Below are 20,219 nucleotides of genomic sequence, written 5' to 3'. Positions count from 1 at the left end.
GGATTAAAGCACACAGTAAGTCCAATGGTAATAGATAAAACCACATCGATAAGGGAAACGGAAAAGATCGTTCCTTGGTGGCGCTGTGAACAGGTATATGATTGCAGTACAGAGAACCAAGCAATACAACGTGTTACCCCTTTAGCAGCAGCTCTGAACTATGGGTGTTTATGTCAGGGATTGCAAAATAATAGGAATATGACAACTCTCCGGAAAAGTAGTTACTCAAGATATACAATTCCAAGCCCCGGACATTTGGTATGGGTAATGAGCGATGGCACCTGGACCACTCATCCACCCATAGATGGGAAAGTTAGACAAATTACTTTAGGATTACTGACATTACGCCCGATATGGAAGAAAACTCCCTTTAAAGGAAGCCAGGAAAATTTACCTATATCCAGACTAACTAAAAGATCAGAAGCAGAAGATAACGAGATTTGGAATGACCCGGGGACAGGAGTGAAAATAGGATGGGCGCTGGAATCTCCCCTAAACCCTATAGCATCCTATAGGAATAGGGAGTGGTGGTATAGACTGACTGGACAAGTTGAACGATTAGCAAATGTATCACGTAGAGGATTGAAAAAGATAAACATGCAACTGCAGGCTACATCAAAAATGGCCCTACAGAATAGGATGGCATTGGACTTGTTGTTATTAAAGGAACATGGTGTGTGTGGATTTTTAAAGGACAAGATAGATCACTGCTGTATACATATTCCAAACGTAACGGAGGATGTGGAACATGATTTGGAGTTGTTAGGGAAAATAGAACAAGAAACACATAAAATCAGGAGGATATGTCAGAAAGTTGGATAGACAAAATTTTTACGAATTAGGATGGAATCTGAGTTCATGGATAAAATCCTTAATACAGACCTTAATCACTTTAGCCCGGTACTTATAGTACTTGCTCTGACCTATAAATGCTTGAAAAAACAATTGACACAGAAAACAGAGTGTAACCGAATGATTACGCAAGTGGTGACAAGACACCAGGGTGAACAACCAAAGGATCCACCATCATATGACAACGTAGGATTCAGTGACAATGCACTATAAATGAGTGAAAGTATTGAGTATGATTATCAATACTTTCAAAGGGGGGAAATGTTCTCTAAAATCATTACATTTAAAAAGTTAGAACTGTGTGTGTCTGTTTTGAAACCTGTGACCATAGAAACTTCACCAGGTGACTGCAGTTTAGGAACTAGAGAAATTTGAAACCTGTTAGGTACCAGTGATCCTGTTTGAAAACCCCTTATTCTGATTTGAATATCAAGAATTCTAATTAGTAATTAGTAAGCATGACTAATGATAATTTTATTTAGATCAGTCTCAAATAGAATAAATGATTAAATATAAAATAAAATCTGTATTGCTTATGCTGCTAGCACGCCTCTATAAAATTCCAGACCCAAGGTATTCAGTAACCAATAATCTCTTAGTGGTAAGAAACAAGGACAGTGTGTTGTAGTCCAAGATGTCTGCAAGACAGGATTTAGGATGGTGCTCGTTGTGTATAATCTTTGAATCGTGACCAAAGCAGGGACGAGCCAAGAGCCTGTGAGCCAAGGACATGTTCCCTGGCCAAGAACATGTTCCTTGACCAAACACGGTCCATTCGAGGAGTGGTCGAGACCTCCGACCCACGGTCCACCTACCCAAATTACACCCCCTACTCAAAAGAGAACAACAGAAGACTACGACAGAGGCTGCGCGCTAATTTGCATCAGAAATGAGAAAAGAAGAACCAATCATCGAGAGGATGAAATTAAATCTGTATTGTATAAATGAACTATGTATCAATTTACTGTCTAAATCTCTGTTGATTGCAATGTGCAGGCGGACATCTTGGGGAAGGATCCCATGTCCCCGGGGCGCATCGTTATTAAAGGACGTCTCTACTGATCTCACTGTGGGTAGAGGAGTTTTTCTTAACCACTGCAGATTTGCAACAAGACCCCCACGGCCTAAGGCCCCTGCAAAGAGGCCCCATCTCAAGTGCTGCTGCTGCCGCTGCTGCCCAGGGAGGAATAAAACTCTCGGCAGCGATGCCGAAGGCCTGGCACAAATTCCTGTTCCAGCTAGGCCTCGTCACATGAGGCACAGGCACTGCTGGTTGCTGGGATGGGCCTGACATGGCCTGGAGAACAGACAAGCTGTGATCTCCCTTTCAGCTTCCTCCTCGGCCGCGGGGCGGTTCCTTACACAGTCATACTCTGAACTCTTACAGACGAGAAGACTCCAAGCCAGGACTACACACCGGCGTACATAGAATTCCTACCCTGAACACGCTCAGTGAAGCATTTTGTGCAAATTCTCGAGTTACAACCAGGGCAAGTCAAGGAAAAAAAAAACAATCAGTTGTTGTAGACACTGACTTTCTCTGGAACACAAACTACCTTTCACGCCACAGAATTCCTCCTTAAACAAAGCAACAAAAGACACGGACAGAAAACACTGGTTTTCTTATCAAGAAAGATGACCCTCTCATGACCTCCTCTCTGCTAAAAATGATTGAGATAGAATTGAGCATCACCTGGAGGAGGAAGATCGTGTCATCTCAGGTTTGTGAGCAAAATCTCCCTGTTCTTGCCCTTTCCTTCCTCTGTTACTTGCACTCGTTAGCAATTGTATTTAGCAACCCAAGTAAAAACCCTCGAATCTCCCTGCCTCAGAGCTCTGAGTGGCAGCGCTGGTTGGAGCGACTCAGAAGCAGACTGTTGGTCTGGCTGTTTGTTTTCCTGTCTGGACAGATGGAAGAAGAAGACGAATGGGCAGAAGATCCCAATGTCCTGGCTGTGCTTCACTTGGAGGAGCTTTTGTCCATGGTTCACAACTCCGTACAAGTGAGAGTGCTGATGAGTTCTGTGCCCCCAGACACGCCTTGCTGTGAAGGTGGTGGTTGTCATCCCCCTTCACGGCAGGAAGGTTTTGATGGGGGTTGGAGCCACAGTTTCAGTAAACCAGAAATCTGGTTTTAGAAGCCATTAACGGGTCAAAACCACTAGGGTTGTACAATGCAAAGTTCTGACAAGCTTTCGTTCCCAGTTACAACTTGTCACAGATTTTTGAGGAGGTAACATTGGCAGATGAAGTGAGATTATTTTTGATTTCCTTCTGCCTGTCACGGGTTAGGGCAGGAAATAAAGGGCAGTGAGGCCACTGCCGTAACTTTGTGCTGCATCAAGTATTGCCTGCTTGCCCCTGAGGAGCATCGCAAACAGATTTTCTCATCTGCAGATCCAGCTGCAGAATCAGAGCCATAGGTTGCTGCGCTTGCATATGCACCTCAGAAGGGTTTAACTCCTTTTCTCTGTTGATCTTTGCAGGAGGCCCAGGGCTCTGCAGAAGGACAGGAGACCCTCCAGAGCTACGTAGCTCGTGCGATGGAGAAAATGCCCGGGAAAACTCTGGCGCTGGCCGTAGTTGGAGCACAAAATTGTTTCAGGTTAAACTCTTTTCCCTCCAAATGTTTCTGTGTTGTCTCTGCCCTTGAAAAACACCATCAGTGCTTACATTAACTCCTTCTAGCAAAGACTGGAGCGTAAGAGGTGTGCCCACCCAGAACTGCTCCACGCTTTGTTGTATAGAAACAGAAGCAAAGGTCCATCCAGCCTGTCACCACAATGACCTGGGGAAGAGCGTGAGCTCCCAGCCTTGCTTTACTCTTCTTAGGTCTTTCCTATTTCCGTCAAAAACCAGACTGGGACAGGCAGCGGTGAATGGAAACCAAGAGGAGGGACAGCGAAAAGGGAGAAAAAGGAAAGCTGAGGACTCTGGCCCGGTGGTAACCAGAATGGACGTGGAAGAGGTGAGTCCTTTTCAAACTGATGACACGCAGCCACCAGCTCTCGTTGTCTGACATTGCTTGAGCATTTGACCCAATCCCACACTTTTTGGACGGGGAGGATTCAGCCCCCGTTAGTCCGTGTGTCTGTGGACAGAGCTCTTTGGGCTCAGCTCCCCCCCTGCTCAGGGACGTCCCTGCTCTGCCACGGACCGACGTGTCTCGTTCACCTCCATCCTGACGTCCGTCTCGCTCAGCATCTCTCGCCCTTCGTGGCCCACTGGCAAAGCATGTCAGCGCTGCCTTGGGCTGGCTGGCCTGCGTGGAACAAGCGCCTGCCACTGAGGAGCTGCAGCAGCTGAAATGGCACTCAACTGCTCTTAACTGGCAGGAGACAGGCTGCCCCATGATATTTCAGTACCTTAAATAAGCTGTTCCCCAAACGGGGAGAGCTTCGATGTTCTTGTCCTCGAGTAAGATGCTGTGACCCTTTCAACCAAGAGTGGAGTTGGATGTGAGAAGATCCACTGTTGCATCTGTTGTTTCCAATGATCTTTACAGGCCTTGCTCGATGTGCAGCTGAGGAAACAAATCCAAGTCAGGTTTTTTGAGACCTGGGGGGGTTCAGAGCATACGCCACCGTGTTCACAAAAGCTGTAGCTTAGCTGCTGCCATGGATAAGGAAGAACAGCAGCAGGTTGCACAGCAGTGGCTAAGCAAGCCCGCTTGTGCTGTCCCACACGATCGTAGCATTCCTGTCACAGCAGCTGCTGTATGTCACATCTCGGCCGTGAGAAGAGGTGAGATGTCATTAACAGTGACACGTAGAAGTTTTTCATTACGGTGGACAGTCAGAAAGTGAATTCTTGTTTACCACTTTGTATGTGTGTTGGCTTGTGTCAGGATTGCTCCCAAGTACAGGATTGTTTCTTTTTCGGTAGGAAACTGGATGTAAAGAAAATCGGGCCCAGTTTTTAGCATTTACTTTGATGCCAGCGGTGTCTGTAACAGCACGGAGTGAGAGGTGGCTCTCCTTCTCTGGCCGTGTGACAACAGGTGCAGGGATAGGATTTTCTTCGCAGCCTCATTGCCTCATTTCCTTTCCCATCCTTTGTTCTCCCCAGGCAAGAGCGAGAGAAGACGGGGCTCCCTTTCAGCTTAGAGAAGGAGCGGTGCAGAGGGGTGAAGGCGGCTCCTTCTCAAAAGGGTCTCTTGGAAGCTTGGAAGAGACAGATACAACAATTTAACCGGGTCAGCCTCGAGACGACTGAGTCTACCGAGTCTGTCTACCCTTCTCCTCAGCTTCTGTACCGGGTGAGGATGCCTCAGTAATACTGGGGACTGTGTGCAGGCAGCCAGCTAACGTAAGGAGGGGAAGATATCATTTCATTTGTATTAATTGGGACACAACAGTTCTGTGCGAGCTGTTTAGTAAGGCAGTGAGGGAACTGGTGCCACGACACCCATTGCTTTGGCCTTACAGAGCAGGCTACTGAGGGAGCAGTAGTGGTTCTGCATCAGCCTGTGAGATCCCAAATGAGAGCTGGGGAGAGACGGGGTGAAAAAGGAGAGTCCGTTGTGAAAGGGTGGAGCGGTGACAGGCACAGAGATTGGATTATATTTTTGAGCAACGGATGCAACTGGATGACACCGCTGTTCCTTTGTGTTGCTTTTAGGCCTATAGCAGATGCTCTTCGGAGCAGGAGAAGGAAAACATGCTGGCGAATATCCCCGTGTGCCGCGGCGACGGTGTGACAGCCACCTCCCGGTGGATCGGCCCAGAGCTCTCCTGCCGAATCTATCTGCAGATGACTGCCCCCAGTCCTGGCCTCTCTTTGTATTTCACTGGCTAGCCCCAGGCAATGAGGATTTTAGTGTTTGCCTGGTTCAAGTACTCAGTTTTCTGCCTGGCACAAGGACTTAGAGAACAAACGGTCATCAATCCTAGTTTAAAGACTTAGAAAAGATTTAGAATTGATTGTAGCAGAAGGTTGGATGAAGTTGCTGAACGGGTGGAGTTTACACAAGAAGGATGGTCAACATCTTCCAGAAGAGCACGAGTTGGACATGGTTGAGAGTCGACAGTTCCTTTTATTTATTTTATCCAAAATAAAATATTTTGAATAATAACGATCTTTGCTTCTTAATATGCCATCTTGAATGAAGACAGGTACGTCATCTGTCGAAAGGAATACTTTCTACTGCAAGTAGTTATCTTCCCTCTCCACTGTGAAAACTCCTAATGCTAAAGCAACGTGGTGCTGCCCCCCAGCACCTGCCCTAGTGAGGTGGAAGAGCTTTGCCTCACCAAATACACTCAGTGTTCCACTGTGGCAGATGGGAAGGAGTAAGACTAATTTTCAGATATCAATTTAGACTGCCCTGGTTCAGTCTCCAGATGGCTTAATTGATAGAGGGTCTTGAAATCTGATTATACGCATGGAATGATGAGATCTGAACAGTTTGCAGGAAAAAAGCTTTCTTTTCATCAGATTGGGGAACATGCTGTTAAGAGAGGGTCAGACAGTGAGGGACAAAGAAAGAGGGTCGATTTGTGGATGGAAGGGCTGAAAAAAGGAATACCTAGAGAAGTAATGGACAGAAAACCCACTAGAATCTTAAAAATATTCCTATCCAGTTGGATTAAAGAGAAGCCCAACATCCCCTCTGCACCCTCTTTCCCGATTCGCGCCGTAAGACCGAGGAGAGAAAAAATGAGCAGCAGGCAAACAATCTCCTCCTCCCCCTGTCAGTGAGCTGGGGGGAGGAGGGTGGCAATATTGAAGGAGGCTCACTGAAAATGAAAAGGGCGGTTTGGTGATTACTTGTGCAATTGGACAAAATGCTCCCTCACCAGTCCCTGCAGAGAGGGTGCTAAAGCTGCCCGGCGAGACAGCAAGTTTGATCCCCGACTCCCTTTCTGCCTGCGAGATAATACCACCAGCAAAAATCCTACTGTACGAGTGCACCAATGGGCGTGGCAGCATCGACATGGAACCCGCACAGTGTTTAAAACATTTTGGTCTAGTACTAATCAAAGTAAGTGGGGATGTAACTGTGTGTGGAAAAAGGAATCGGGGGCGTGGAAATGTAAATATTGTGATCGATATGGAGACGAAACCATTTTAGGAGGAGCACTAGGACCGGGAAACACATTGTATTCTGAGCAACCCATAGACTCTGCAATGTGGGAAGGTCCCTTCGCCAATGGGACCTGGGCTTTGCAAGGGCATTACTGGATATGCGGACGGCAGCCTATCGAAGATTGCCACCAAACTGGTCTGGTATATGCTATGTGGGATCCTTTAGGCCCCTATTCTTCCTGTTAGCCTCTGACGAGGGAAACCAGCTAGGAATTAGGGTGTACGATGAGTTGAGGCGTGAGAACAGGAGGACTGATACCAGTCTGACCCGAAACAGTGGTCAAAAGTGGAGAAAGGATGAGCGGCCCACTGAGAGAATCAGACGACATTATGGCCCAGCTAGTTGGAACCCCAACGAACTGATAGCGGGAGCCAGAGAACCGATCTATAATCTTAACCGCATAACCCGCTTACAGGCAATATTAGAAATCCTAACCAATCGGAGAGCTGATGCTTTGGACTCGTTAGCTGACCAATGTACCCACATGAGAAATGCCATTTTTCACCTTCGCATGGTTTTGCATTCTCTGTTAGCCGAGGAAGGAGGAGTGTGGAAGGATATCTTCGAAATAAGGGACATGTGAACAATCCAGCCTTTCCAGAGAATTGGAGCTGGGACGTACCGGAACTGCTGAAAGTAGAAACAACTTCCGGTGCAGGGGGCATGAACGTCTTACAGGTGCAGGAGAAGAGACAGCCGCCATTCATGACGCCGTTGTAATTTCTTGAAGAAGATGGGTGTGAACATTTGTGACCGTGACTTGAACATGACTCGCAAAGTGGCCAATCAGGTTGGACTATGGGCCGTTAGTTGCGATGAAGCCAATCAGTATTTATTGGGTGTGGTCGAGGGTTATAAATGGCACTGGAAACACGGAAATAAAGGTTCACTTGTTAGATCACATTGATCGTGTCAGTGTCCTCACGCAGCTCCCGCACAGGGATGTGTGTGTGTGGCAAGGTTTTGGTAGGGAGGGGACAGGGGAACCCCGGCGTCACCCCTGGGGTCACCCTAAACCCCCCCTTCCCCCTCCCCCCCCTAAAAAAAAAGAAAAAACAAAACAAACCTCACATAGGAAAAAAAAATCTTGAAGTGCAATAAAGAATCCCTGCTTAATAACACTGAGTTGTTGTTGAGTTTTCTCAGATTCAGTTGACAACCCAGAGGCGACAATCTCTGTCCGACTGCAGGAGCCGCTGAGGACAGGGACTCCCTAGGCGCGCCCCGGGACCTTTCCTCGGAGGGACTCCCTGACTCATCTGGCTCGCTGCAGGGGTGGACAAGGACCATCTACGGAAAAAGGTATTCCTTCTGGTCTGCTTCTGTAATTTGCTCAGTGCTCGCACTGTGCGCTGGTCAGCATTGATGTCGACGTGTATTTTCACCACTCGCACTGATATTTAACTACCTGAATTGGAACTCGTCTGACATAGGTATGATATTGGATCTTAGTCTGCTCAATGCTATAGTTGCTATTGTAGTAATCAGAGTTGCAAGGGTCCTTTTGGGTCTTTTGTGTGAATGGTGTAAAGGAGCTCCTCGTGTGATAGTGTAAAAATTGGTTATCATTGTTTGAATGCGTGAGTGAGTGAGACGCAGTGTTATTGTTATCGTTATGCGGATGATATTTTGTTAGCCGTACCTTCTTTGCCGCTTTCAGATGAAATAGAAAAGGACACGCGGGACAGTCGCTTCAGGGAAACGGCAAGAAGAGCGCGAGACGGCGCACAAAGACACAAAATCCTTCTGACAGCCCATGGAATACCCCAGTGTTCGTAATCAAAAAGAAATCAGGAAAATGGCGATTGCTACATGACCTACAACAAATTAATGCTGTCATAGCTACAATGGGAGCTCTACAACCGGGCCTACCCTCACCGGCCATGATCCCTGTGAATTGGGGAAATATTGTAGTGGATTTAAAACTTTTTTTTTTAATTTTACTATCCCATTGGCCTCCCAAGACAACGAAAAATTTGCATTTTCTGTGCCTTCTTGAAATCCTGTGGAACCTTCAAAAAGGTATCAATGGAAGGTTTTACCAAAGGCACGAAAAATTCACCAACAATTTGTCAATGGTTTGTAGCACAAGCTTTGTCACCTGTGAGGGAAAAATTCCCTACTAGTTATTGTTACCATTACATGGATGACATCCTGTTAGCATCAAACAGCAAGGAGCAGTTGAGAGACATGGAGAATTGGACCAGAAACTCATTACAACAATATGGATTAGTTGTTGCCCCTGAAAAAGACAAAAGGTAGAACCCTGGAAATATTTGGGAATGACAATTACAAGTAAACAGGTTGTGCCACAGCCTGTGAAACTCAACCTTAAGGTTAAAACACTTAATGATGTACAGAAACTGATGGGATCTTTGAATTGGATCAGGCCCTATCTTGGGCTGACAAATTCGCACTTGCAACCATTATTGGAATTATTAAAAATTCTACTGATCCAGCAGAACCCAAATATTAAATGAGGAAGCACTAGGTGGAATTCATAAGGTGGAACAATCTAGACATGAGAAATTTGTCTCTCGAATAGACTTGGCTCAATTGGTACAATTCTTTGCACTAATTGACACAACTGTACCATTTGGTGCTTTGGTGCAGTGGAATCCTGAGTGGGATGACCCGTTACATATTTTAGAATGGATGTTTTTATCATTCCGGCCACAAAAAACTGCTCCTGGATTGTTTGAACTCACTGCTGATGTGATCATAAAAGCCAGAAAGCGATGTCTAGAACTAACAGGGCAAGATCCAGCTACTATTGTTTTCCCTGTTCCAAATTGGTATTTTGAATGGTGTCTGGCAAATACTTATGAGCTACAAGAGGCCATGGCGAGTTTTCAAGGGCAAATATCGTACCATCTACCATTGCACCCGCTACTGAAATTTGCTCGATAAATACCATTTGGTCATAAAAACTTCAGCCAGCCAGAACCTGTAAAAGGCCCCACTGTCTTTACAGATGGTTCAGGAAAATCAGGTAAAGCAGCAGCAGTATGGTATGAAAACAACAACTGGAACAACAAAGTAATATATCAAAAAGGTTCTCCACAATTAGTAGAGCTGCGTGCCATGGCTGTTGGTTTTCTATTTTTACTTCTCCTGTAAATATTGTCACTGATTCAGCATATGTAGCCAATGGGGTTAATCCATTGGATAAAGTGGTCTTGACTATGTCAGACAATCAAATCTTATTTGAGGTGCTTTGGAACTCTGGAAGAGAATTCAACAATGAAAAGAACCTTCTTTTGTTATGCATGTTCGTACTCATACAACTTGACCCGGATTTTGTACAGAAGGTAATTCAAGAGTGATGCTCTTGTTTCTGCTATGGCTCTAACTACTGTTCCTGACACGAAGCAACAAGCTCTATTATCACATCAATTTTTTCATCAAGGTTTTCGAGCTTTACGACGGCCGTTTGGTTTGTCCCGTACTGAGGCTCGTTCTGTTGTAGCTGCCTGCCCTGATTGCCAGGGCACTCACACCCCAGTGTGTTTTGGTAGTAATCCCAGAGCAATGCAGTCCTTGCAGATTTGGCAAGCTGATGTTACTCATATTCATGAGTTTGGCCGACAGAAGTATGTTCATGTTTCTATTGATACTTCTTCTCGCGCTTTGGTAGCAACAGCACATAACGGAGAAACCGGAAAAGATGTGATTCGACATTTACAGAGGGCTCTTTCTATGCTTGGGGTGCCACGCCAAATTAAAAGGGACAATGGCCCAGCATATGCTTCACGGAAAGCTCAAACATTGTTTAGTTTATGGAGTGTTACTCATGTTACAGGCATTCCCCATTCCCCAACAGGACAAGCCGTCGTTGAGCGTGCACATGGCACGTTGAAGCGGCAGCTTCAAAAAACAAAAAGGGGGAATGATTGGGGAACCGCCTCAGGCATGTTTAGATAAAGCAGTTTCTGTTCTTAACTTCCTTCATTATCGGGACAGTTCTCTACCTCCTCTTTGTCTACATTTTTCTTCTCCTTTTTCAAAACAGGATTTGCAAAAGGGTGTCAAAGTGCAGATTAAAGATTTAGTTACTGGCCAGTGGAGTGGACCGTGTGAGCTGATCACCTGGGGCAGGGGTTATGCTTGCGTCTCTACAGATGCCGGCCCTCGCTGGGTTCCTGATGGGTGTGTTCGGCCTGTGCTGGAACCTGCATCAGGGTGAAGAATGGGTAGTTCCACAACCCAAGCAGAACGTCCGGGTAACTTTAGCAAACGTGATGTATCAAGAAGCTTTGTGCCTTTCTACTGCGAACCCTGAAAATCCATTCTCCACGTGTTTGCTTGGGTTGCCATTAGACATCTGACCATTCAGAACTTATTTTCAAGAGCATACAGCAGCTAGAAGAAGAGATGAAGCGTTTGACAGAGGATGATGGCTTAGATTGACTGAAAAGGAGGTTTAAAGGGTGGGGGCTGTCTGGGTAGTTAATATCTCTGATTGAAACGGTGAGGGCAGTCATCTTGGTAATTGGGACCGTGCTTTGGATGTTGCCTTGTCTTGTCAGTCTTCTGCAAAGGGCCCTGCAGAAGACTGTTCTTGCCACATTTCTTGCACAATAACAAAAAAGGGGAATTGTCGGGGATAGCCTGACGGAGGAAGATGCAATTGGCCTCGACAGCATCCCAGTATACCCGTGAGAAGATGAAAGAAGTGGATGAAGAATGTTGTAAACAGGGTTGAGGGGGTGATAAGAGACTGAGCAAGAAGAGACTAAACAAGTGAATACCACAGAGCAGAAATTTGGCAAGAGAATGAAGTGGGAAATAGAGTAGGAGCTCCAGCCAGTCAGTGTGTGAATAGAGGTGAATGGACAGAGGTACTGAGCGAATCATTTTAGCAGCCTTAGTGCATGAATGGGTGGACAGATAAGAAAGGTTATAAAAGGGTATGTTTTTTCTGCTGCGCCATCTCGGCCATCTTGGCTTTTGTAACATAATAAAGGCTGCCTTTTTTTACCTATATTTTTGTTGGTGTCGGTCCCTACCACGACAATACACAACCTCACGTGCGCGCGCGCACCCACACACACACTACACGGCTGTGCCATGCTTTGGTTACGCACACAGACCGCGCGGTGCATGTTGGTGACCAGCTCTGCTGAGGACTACTCACAGGGACCCTTCCTCACGCGGAGAGGCCGGCTGTCTCTTGTCTGCAGCTGGGGGCAGCTCACAGCCGGATCCCCTTCGTGTCCTTCTCCAGCCGCTTTTCCTTTTGCCCATCTCTTCAGCTTCAGCCTGAGCTGGATGCAGCTGACGACATCCCCAGGGCAGGAACAGACAACCGAGCCCCTGGCACAGCCTCTGGCAGAGGGAAAGAACCAGACTGTCACAGCCAGCTCCAGGCTGGAGCCCCTCCTGCTGCAGCAGCTCCTGCAGACCCCTCTCCTTGCCCGCACTGCTGCTGAAGGCCTCTGGGTTAACAGAGCCCTGGGCCTGCCCGAGGCCCCACTCGCCGCTGCCAGGACAGGCCGTGGGGCAGCCTGGGGCTGCGGGACAGGCCTCAGGGGAGGGGCTGGGGATGGGGCAGCTACAGGGGGTGAAAATGGCTGAGGTGGCTCAGGGGGGCTCTGGGAGTCGGGGTGCCCAGTGCCTCTGATGGGGGGTCTGTCTCCTTCTCCTTCCCCTGCCCAGCTCTCGGGTCACCCTGGGGCTGCCCCAGCCAGCCCGGCTCCGGCTTGGAGCTCCCACCCACCACCCCCGGGCAGCCAGCAGGCAGGAGATACCCCCGCCCAAGGGCCTGGCTCACCTCAGAGGCAGCCCCACTCCTCACCTCAGCTGGGCCACGGCTGGAGCAGAGCCTGCACCTCCCGGCACCAACAGGGCTGCCCGGCAGCCCCTGCCCCAGGACTACAGCTCCCAGCATGCCCCGGGGCTCCTTCCTGCTGCCTGCCCCTGCAGGGACACTTCCCCCGGCCCCGCCCCGCCCCCGCGGGCCCCATGGCCCCTCCCCGGGGCACAGGCCAGAGCAGGGCGGGAAACAGCCCCCAGAGCCTGAGGGCCAGCGGGAGGGGGGAGTGTGGGGCAGGGCGGCAGAGAGGGACCCAGCAGCGATGGCCTCTGGGGTGGGGGAGCAGGGGGAGCACGAGGGGCCCGGGCAGGCAGAGAGGAGGCTAAAGAAGATGGGGACGAGGAGCCAGAGTGAGGAAGAGGAAGAGAAGCAGCACAAGAGGCTGCAGGGCAGAAAGGGAACAGCTGGAAACCAGGGAGCCAGAGCCTGAGAGAAAGGGAGAAAGACCCAAAATACCGGCTGTGGGCACTGCTGACATTGCTTGAGCACTGCCCAGGAACTGCACGGCCAGGAGCCTCAAAATAAGGGCGGCCTGTGAAAGCCCTGCCCCGGGCCCGGTCCTGCACCCCGATGGTGGTGGTGAATGTCGCACGGCAGGGTGGCCAGGGCCGGGGGGAGAAAACCCGTTGCGGGGTGGAGTTGCCCAGCTGCTTTTTCTTTGCTGGTTGCTTTTGTGTTTTTTAAAAAATAGCATTTAAGCTCTGAATACAACCAGCAAGTAGAAAGGAAACAGGCGTACCAGGCTGGGCACATTTAAAGCCCAAATCCGTTCAACAGCCGCGCAAGCCACTACGGCCTCCCCCTGCAAACACTCCACCGCCCGCCTGCAGGGAGAGGCAGCCGCCCTTTTTCTTGAGCCTTCTGCAGTTTCGGCACCACCCAGTACACTCATGCAAGGACGGACTCTGCCTACCAACCAATATGGTATCTATTCTGTTTTATTTCCGTACACGTGATCGCGCATTCTGCCAAAAGGACATGTACGCCTTGTCTTGTAGTTGACACTTCCTCAGGACTGGCTTATCTTGCAGCTGCAGCTCTTCTTGTTCCTGTCTGCTCTCTCACGGGTAGACTAGAATCATCTCAAGGTCCAAGTCATCCTGTTCAGGGGCCTCAGTCCAGCTGAGATCCCCCACAATGGACAAAGAGTCGAATACGGTGCCTAACAGGTTACAGGCATGGCCACGCAAACACAAGTCCTTTGTTAAAGTCGGCTTGTTCCTGAAAACGCGTGTTCAGGGAAAGATGAGAATCAAATGCTTTTGTGTTCTGAAATCAGTCTCAACCGTGTAAATACTGCCCAGGCGAGCTGGGAAAGTTAGATCCAGACAGGCTGAAGTCCCAGGAAATTGTCACATCTTTTCCCAGGACTCTTACCTTCACAGGTTGGTGCTTTATTGTTGTGGTGGGTTGACCCTGGCCAAAATGCCAAGTGCCCACCCAAGCCGCTCTATCACTCCCCCTCCTTAACTGGACAGGAGAGAGGAGAGAAAAAAAATAACAACAGGCTTGTGGAGTTGAGATAAGGACAGGGAGATCACTCAGCATTTACCATCACGGGAAAACACACTCAATTGAAATGAAATGTGATTTATTACCAATTAACTCAGAGAGGAGTAATGAGAAATAAAACCAAATCTTAAAACACCTTCCCCCCACTCCTCCCTTCTTTCCCGGGCTTAACGTGGATCCCAATTTTCCTCCCTCCTCCGCCCCATCGGCACAGGGGGAAAACAGGGAATGGGGTTCCTTCATGAACTGCTCCAGCGTGGGTCTCCTCCATGGGGTGCAGTCCTTCAGGAAACGACTGCTCCAGCGTGAGCCCCCCTCACGGGGTCAACAGCAGCAAACCTGCTCCAGAGTGGCCTTCTCTCTCCCCACGGGCCACAGGTCCTGCCAGGATCCTGCTCCAGTGCAGGCTTCCCACGGAGTCACAGCTTCCTTCAGGTATCCACCTACTCCAGCGTGGGGGCCCTCCCCGGAGTGTAGACAGTCATCTGCTCCACCGCCCATGGGCTGCAGGGGGACAGCCTGCCTCACCGTGGTCTTCACCACAGGCCGCAGGGGGATCGCTGCTCCGGCGCCTGCAGCATCTCCTGCCCCTCCTCCTTCAATGACCTGTGTGTCTCCAGGATGTTTCTCTCCCATATTCTCACTCCTCTCACTCGCTGCAATTACTGCTGCGCAACAACTTTTTCACTCTCTTAAACACATTATCACAGAGGCGAAAAACGGTGTCGAGGATGGGCTCGGCCTTGGCCAGCGGCGGGTCCGTCTTAAAGCTGGCTCGCATTGGCTATATTTGACATAGGGGAGACTTCTAGCGGCTTCATACAGAAGCCACCCCTGTAACCCCCCCGCTACCAAAACCTTGCCACGCAGACCCGTTACACTTGTATTTCTCATTCAGGCCAGGGCGATGATCGGCAAAGGAAAACACTAAGAGCAATGAGAGAAAGAGATGCGCTTCAGAAGCTGACACACTGAAGAGATGAGACGTAGCTGGGGCTAGCAAATTCAAGGCAATTCTTAGATCACTTAACCAGAATCATCCCCGACCAGGGGAAAGTCGATGAGGCAATAATGGGAGCAACACAAACCATTGGGCATTGGTGGAATTACAGGAACCATCAAAGCAGAATATGGCTTAAGCTGTTTGAACACCCATCTATGTTGAGCCTGTACCCGCTTGCTCTACCCCCCCAACAAACCCTCACTGGCCAGGGAGCAGAATTGGGAAAAAGGAGAGCAGACCCGTGGGTAGAAGCGCAACAGATTGAAAGAAAACCCTACCAATAGCAACAGAGACATACTCAGCCAGATGAATATCCAGTGGTCACAATCAACCAGAGAGCAGTCCTCGGGAGAAACCGGAGGAGCAGCAGGAGAAGGAACCGCAGAAGGAACCTCAGCAGGAGCCCCCTCTCCTGTCCTCAGCCAACCTACCCCCTTGAACATGACCATGACATTATGGCATGGGCTACAGCCGTATCTAACTCAGGTCAGCTGCCCTGGCTGACTGGAGCCTGCCTAGCGTGGCTGGCCTGTGATTTTATCCCAGACACACCAGGACAACAGAGCACTGCCAGGGCAAGCGATTACACAGGGCACAGCGCAGTCTGCAGTCAAATTCGCAGTCTTGTCTCCTATCAGTTTCTTTTAGAACTATTTTATTTTAAACTATTAAACAGTTTATTTTATTCAGAAAGAGAGTTCTTGCAACTCTCCTTCTTGACAAGCTTTGCTGACAGCTAGGCAGTAAACAACGTCACAGATCGAGTCGATGATGGCCTCGGGTCAGCAGCAGAGGTCAGTCAGCAGAGGTGCCCTCACCCCAGGAGGCTTCGGTGGGCTGAAGCACGTCCTGATGCACCAGCTGGCTGTCACCCTAAAGAGAATTCGCTGTTAGCTGAATGAAACTACTGCAGCTGGAATTGTTATGCACCCCATTCCTAACACCAGCCCCTCCTCCTGCTGCGAGGCTAGCCCTCGCACCAGCCTTGCAGGTCCTAAGGCCTAGGGAACCCAGTGGGTCGTGGGCAAGCACTGGCCACTGCCACCTTACAGGGACACGGGGAGCGACCACCACATGCCTCCCCGGGACATGGGCATGCACCAGGCACTTCAAGGGAGCACGGGCACCCTGCCAGGCTGTGGGCCCCTCTTCCTGGGACCAGGGCACCCATGGGGCACCTCACAGCTACGGATGCCTCTTCTCTCCTGCCTCCCATCCCACCACGCATGGACAGCGGCGCTGGCTTGCACCGCTGCCTTTCCTGTGGCCACTCTGTCGGACGCCTGCTCTGGCTGCAGTTGCAAGGGAAGATCGAGAACGCTCTCCTCTCTTACATTTCTGGTTTACCTTCTTCTGAGACTGTTGGTGCTGGAGCTTTTTCAGGCGGCGGTAACGCCTCAGGGACCTGACCAGCAAGGCGGTGTTTGCCCTCAGACAGCAGTCTATGTCGCCAGGGTCAAAGACGCCCTTCCCGCAGCAGGCTGTCTCCTCAGAAGGTGAAACTGGCTGTCCGCTTTCCTGGAAATGACAGGAGCAGGGGCACAATGAAGCTTTGGGGACCAAGAATTGCTCTGCTGGGCTTGGCTTCCTCTGAAAGAACCGCAGCCTTGCAGGACTGCTTCGTTGGGCTGAGGAAACCTGCAGCAAGCCCCGTGTCGTGCTGGGGGCTCCTGCAGGGTTTCAGCCCTGAGGCTTGGCATGTCCTTGGAGAAGAGGTGGAGGACCTCTCGGGGCCTGCTGAGGCTTTCTTACACGCACTGCGTTTTGTTTTTCCATTGCAAGCCTTCTTGATCAAGGCTGCTGGTGTTCCCTGCTCCTCACAAGCCCAGTCCCTTCCTGTGGGACTGATCTCCACGGCTCACCTGGCTCTGGGGTCCGGTTAATTTTCTCCACACGCCAAGCCAGGTCCAAATCATGTAGAGCAGCTCCACAGCTTGCCAGGTTTTCCAAAAGATCCTGCTGGTTTCTGCGTGGGCAAGGCAGTCCCAGAGCTGGCCCCAAAGGTAAGGCAGGGTGGAAGCTGACTGCACCAACGAGGGCGGCTGCTTCAGGCCTTCAGGACTCCCACCCATCCTGAACCTGACGCAGTGCTGGGGGCTCCGAAGGCCCATGCTGCCGGGCCATTCGGCCGTCCAGCTCTCCGCTTCACTGGGCACTTGCTTCAGGTCTTCCTTAAGGACACCCGTCCTGACCCCGACCCGGCCTGGCAGGAAGGGAAGGCCAACGCCACCCAGGAGTAGAAAAACCATGGCGAGAGCCCTGGTCGGGCAGGGAACCGGGCCGGCCATGATCCTGCTCTCTCCCGCAGAAAAGAGCAGCCACGTAGGAGCTGGCTTAGCAGAGTGCGGGCAGCGACCCCCTGAACCGAGTGGCTGCCCCACACGTCTGAGTTTGCAAGGCTTGCCGAGGTGACAACCCCAGGCCGATGTCACGCCTAGTGCTGTGACATCACCGAGCCTTTGCCTGCCCGCCCAGCAGGCTTTCCCCGCCCACCCAGAACACTGAGGCCCAGCAGGGGAGGGCCGAGGTAGGGTGGATTTGGAAGCCTGCTGCTCCCACCGGTGTGCCCACCAGTGGACACCGAGCACAGCAGGGGTGCAGGACTGAGCCCCCCGTCTTTTGGGCTGTGCCCGGAACGGGTCAGCCAGAAGGAACTACACACAGCGCTCCATCCGAGCTGCGTTCAGCGCTGTGCCCCAGCTGGGCAGCCGTGACATGGCTCTGCTCACAGTTCCCTTGGGGGCACGTGGCAGTCCACGTTAAGAGGAAAGCCAAAACTCCACTCTTGGTTTGATAGCATCTCAACCATTCCGATTTAGGAGCGCGATTAGTCTAGAACGCTTCCGGCAGGGACATGACTGACGGGGTCCTGGGCATGCACCGCCCCCTGCCACCTCACTGCCACAGGGGCACGCCAGACATCAACCCACCACCGCTGGAAATAAAAACGACCTATTCCCAATTTTTAACACCATGGACAAAGAGTCAGATACGGTGCCTAACAGGTTACAGGCATGGCCACTCAAACACAACTCCTTTGTTAAAGTCGGCTTGTTCCTGAAAACGCATGTTCAGGGAAAGATGAGAATCAGACGCTTTGGTGTTCTGAAATCAGTCTCAATCGTATAAATGTTTCCCAGGCAAGCAGGGAAAGTTAGACCCAGACAGGCTGAAGTCCCAGGAAATTGTCACATCTTTTCCCAGGACTCTTACCTTCACAGGTTGGTGCTTTCTTGTATTTCTCATTCAGGCCAGGGCGATGGTCGGAAAAGGAAAATACTAAGAGCAATGAGAGAAAGAGATGCGCTTCAGAAGCTGAGACACTGAAGAGATGAGACGTAGCTGGGGCTAGCAAATTCAAGGCAATTCTTAGATCACTTAACCAGAATCATCCCCGACCAGGGGAAAGTCGATGAGGCAATAATGGGAGCAACACAAACCATTGGGCATTGGTGGAATTACAGGAACGATCAAAGCAGATTTTGGCTTAAGCTGTTTGAACACACATTTATGTTGAGCCTGTACCCGCTTACTCTACCCCCCAACAATCCCTCACTGGCCAGGGAGCAGAATCAGCATACCGTCATGAGTTCCAGGAAAGTTCTGAATGGTACAGTTAGCTCTGAGATCTGTAATGAAGAGGCGTGAGTTAAACTGTACTTAAACTACTCTGTGAGACTCCTCCTCTGGTGGGATGACCCTGGCCCAAATGCCAGGTGTCCAGCAAACCCACTCTTATCACTCCCCCCCCTGTCAATGGACAGGAGAGAGGAGAGAGAGGAGAGAAAAAAAATAACAACAGGCTTGTGGGGTTGAGATAAGGACAGGGAGATCACTCAGCATTTACCGTCACGGGCAAAACAGACTCGGCTGAAGGGAAACGTAATTTATTACCAATTAACTCAGAGAGGAGTAATGAGAAATAAAACCAAATCTTAAAACACCTTCCCCCCACCCCTCCCTTCTTTCCCGGGCTTAACTTTGATCCCGATTTTCCTCCCTCCTCCCCCCCAGCCGCACAGGGGGGAAAACAGGGAATGGGGGTTGGGGTCAGTTCATCACCCTGTTGTTTATGCCGCCTCTTCCTCCTCCGGGGGAGGACTCCTCACACGTTTCCCCTGCTCCAATGTGGGGTCCCCCTCACGGGAGCAAGCCCTCCGTGACTTCTCCAACGTGAGTCTTCCCACGGGTTTGGTTCTCCGTGAACTGCTCCAGCGTGGGTTTCCTCCATGGGGTGCAGTCCTTCAGGAACCAACTGCTCCAGCGTGAGCCCCCCTCACGGGGTCACCAGCAGCAAACCTGCTCCAGTGTGGCCTTCTCTCTCCCCACGGGCCACAGGTCCTGCCAGGATCCTGCTCCAGTGCAGGCTTCCCACGGAGTCACAGCTTCCTTCAGGTATCCACCTACTCCAGCGTGGGGGCCCTCCCCGGAGTGTAGACAGTCATCTGCTCCACCGCCCATGGGCTGCAGGGGGACAGCCTGCCTCACCGTGGTCTTCACCACAGACCGCAGGGGGATCGCTGCTCCGGCGCCTGCAGCATCTCCTGCCCCTCCTTCTTCACTGACCTTGGTGTCTGCAGGATGTTTCTGTCCCATATTCTCACTCCTCTCACTCGCTGCAATTACTGCTGCGCAACAACTTTTTCACTCTCTTAAACACATTATCACAGAGGCGAAAAACGGTGTCGAGGATGGGCTCGGCCTTGGCCAGCGGCGGGTCCGTCTTAAAGCTGGCTCGCATTGGCTATATTTGACATAGGGGAGACTTCTAGCGGCTTCATACAGAAGCCACCCCTGTAACCCCCCCGCTACCAAAACCTTGCCACGCAGACCCGTTACACTTGTATTTCTCATTCAGGCCAGGGCGATGATCGGCAAAGGAAAACACTAAGAGCAATGAGAGAAAGAGATGCGCTTCAGAAGCTGACACACTGAAGAGATGAGACGTA

The 20,219-nt window shown here is 50.4% G+C and overlaps 1 pseudogene; it reads left to right on the top strand.

Moving 5' to 3' along the window:
• Nucleotides 1-20,219, top strand: part of LOC147412843 (structure-specific endonuclease subunit EME1-like) — a 150,612-nt pseudogene that overhangs the window by 70,530 nt on the left and 59,863 nt on the right.

Source organism: Leptosomus discolor, unplaced genomic scaffold (assembly GCF_034619465.1).
Source record: "Leptosomus discolor isolate bLepDis1 unplaced genomic scaffold, bLepDis1.hap2 HAP2_SCAFFOLD_29, whole genome shotgun sequence".
NCBI lineage: Eukaryota > Metazoa > Chordata > Aves > Leptosomiformes > Leptosomidae > Leptosomus > Leptosomus discolor.
The sequence above is the reverse complement of the archived record's forward strand: the minus strand, read 5'-3'. Positions and strand labels throughout refer to the sequence as shown.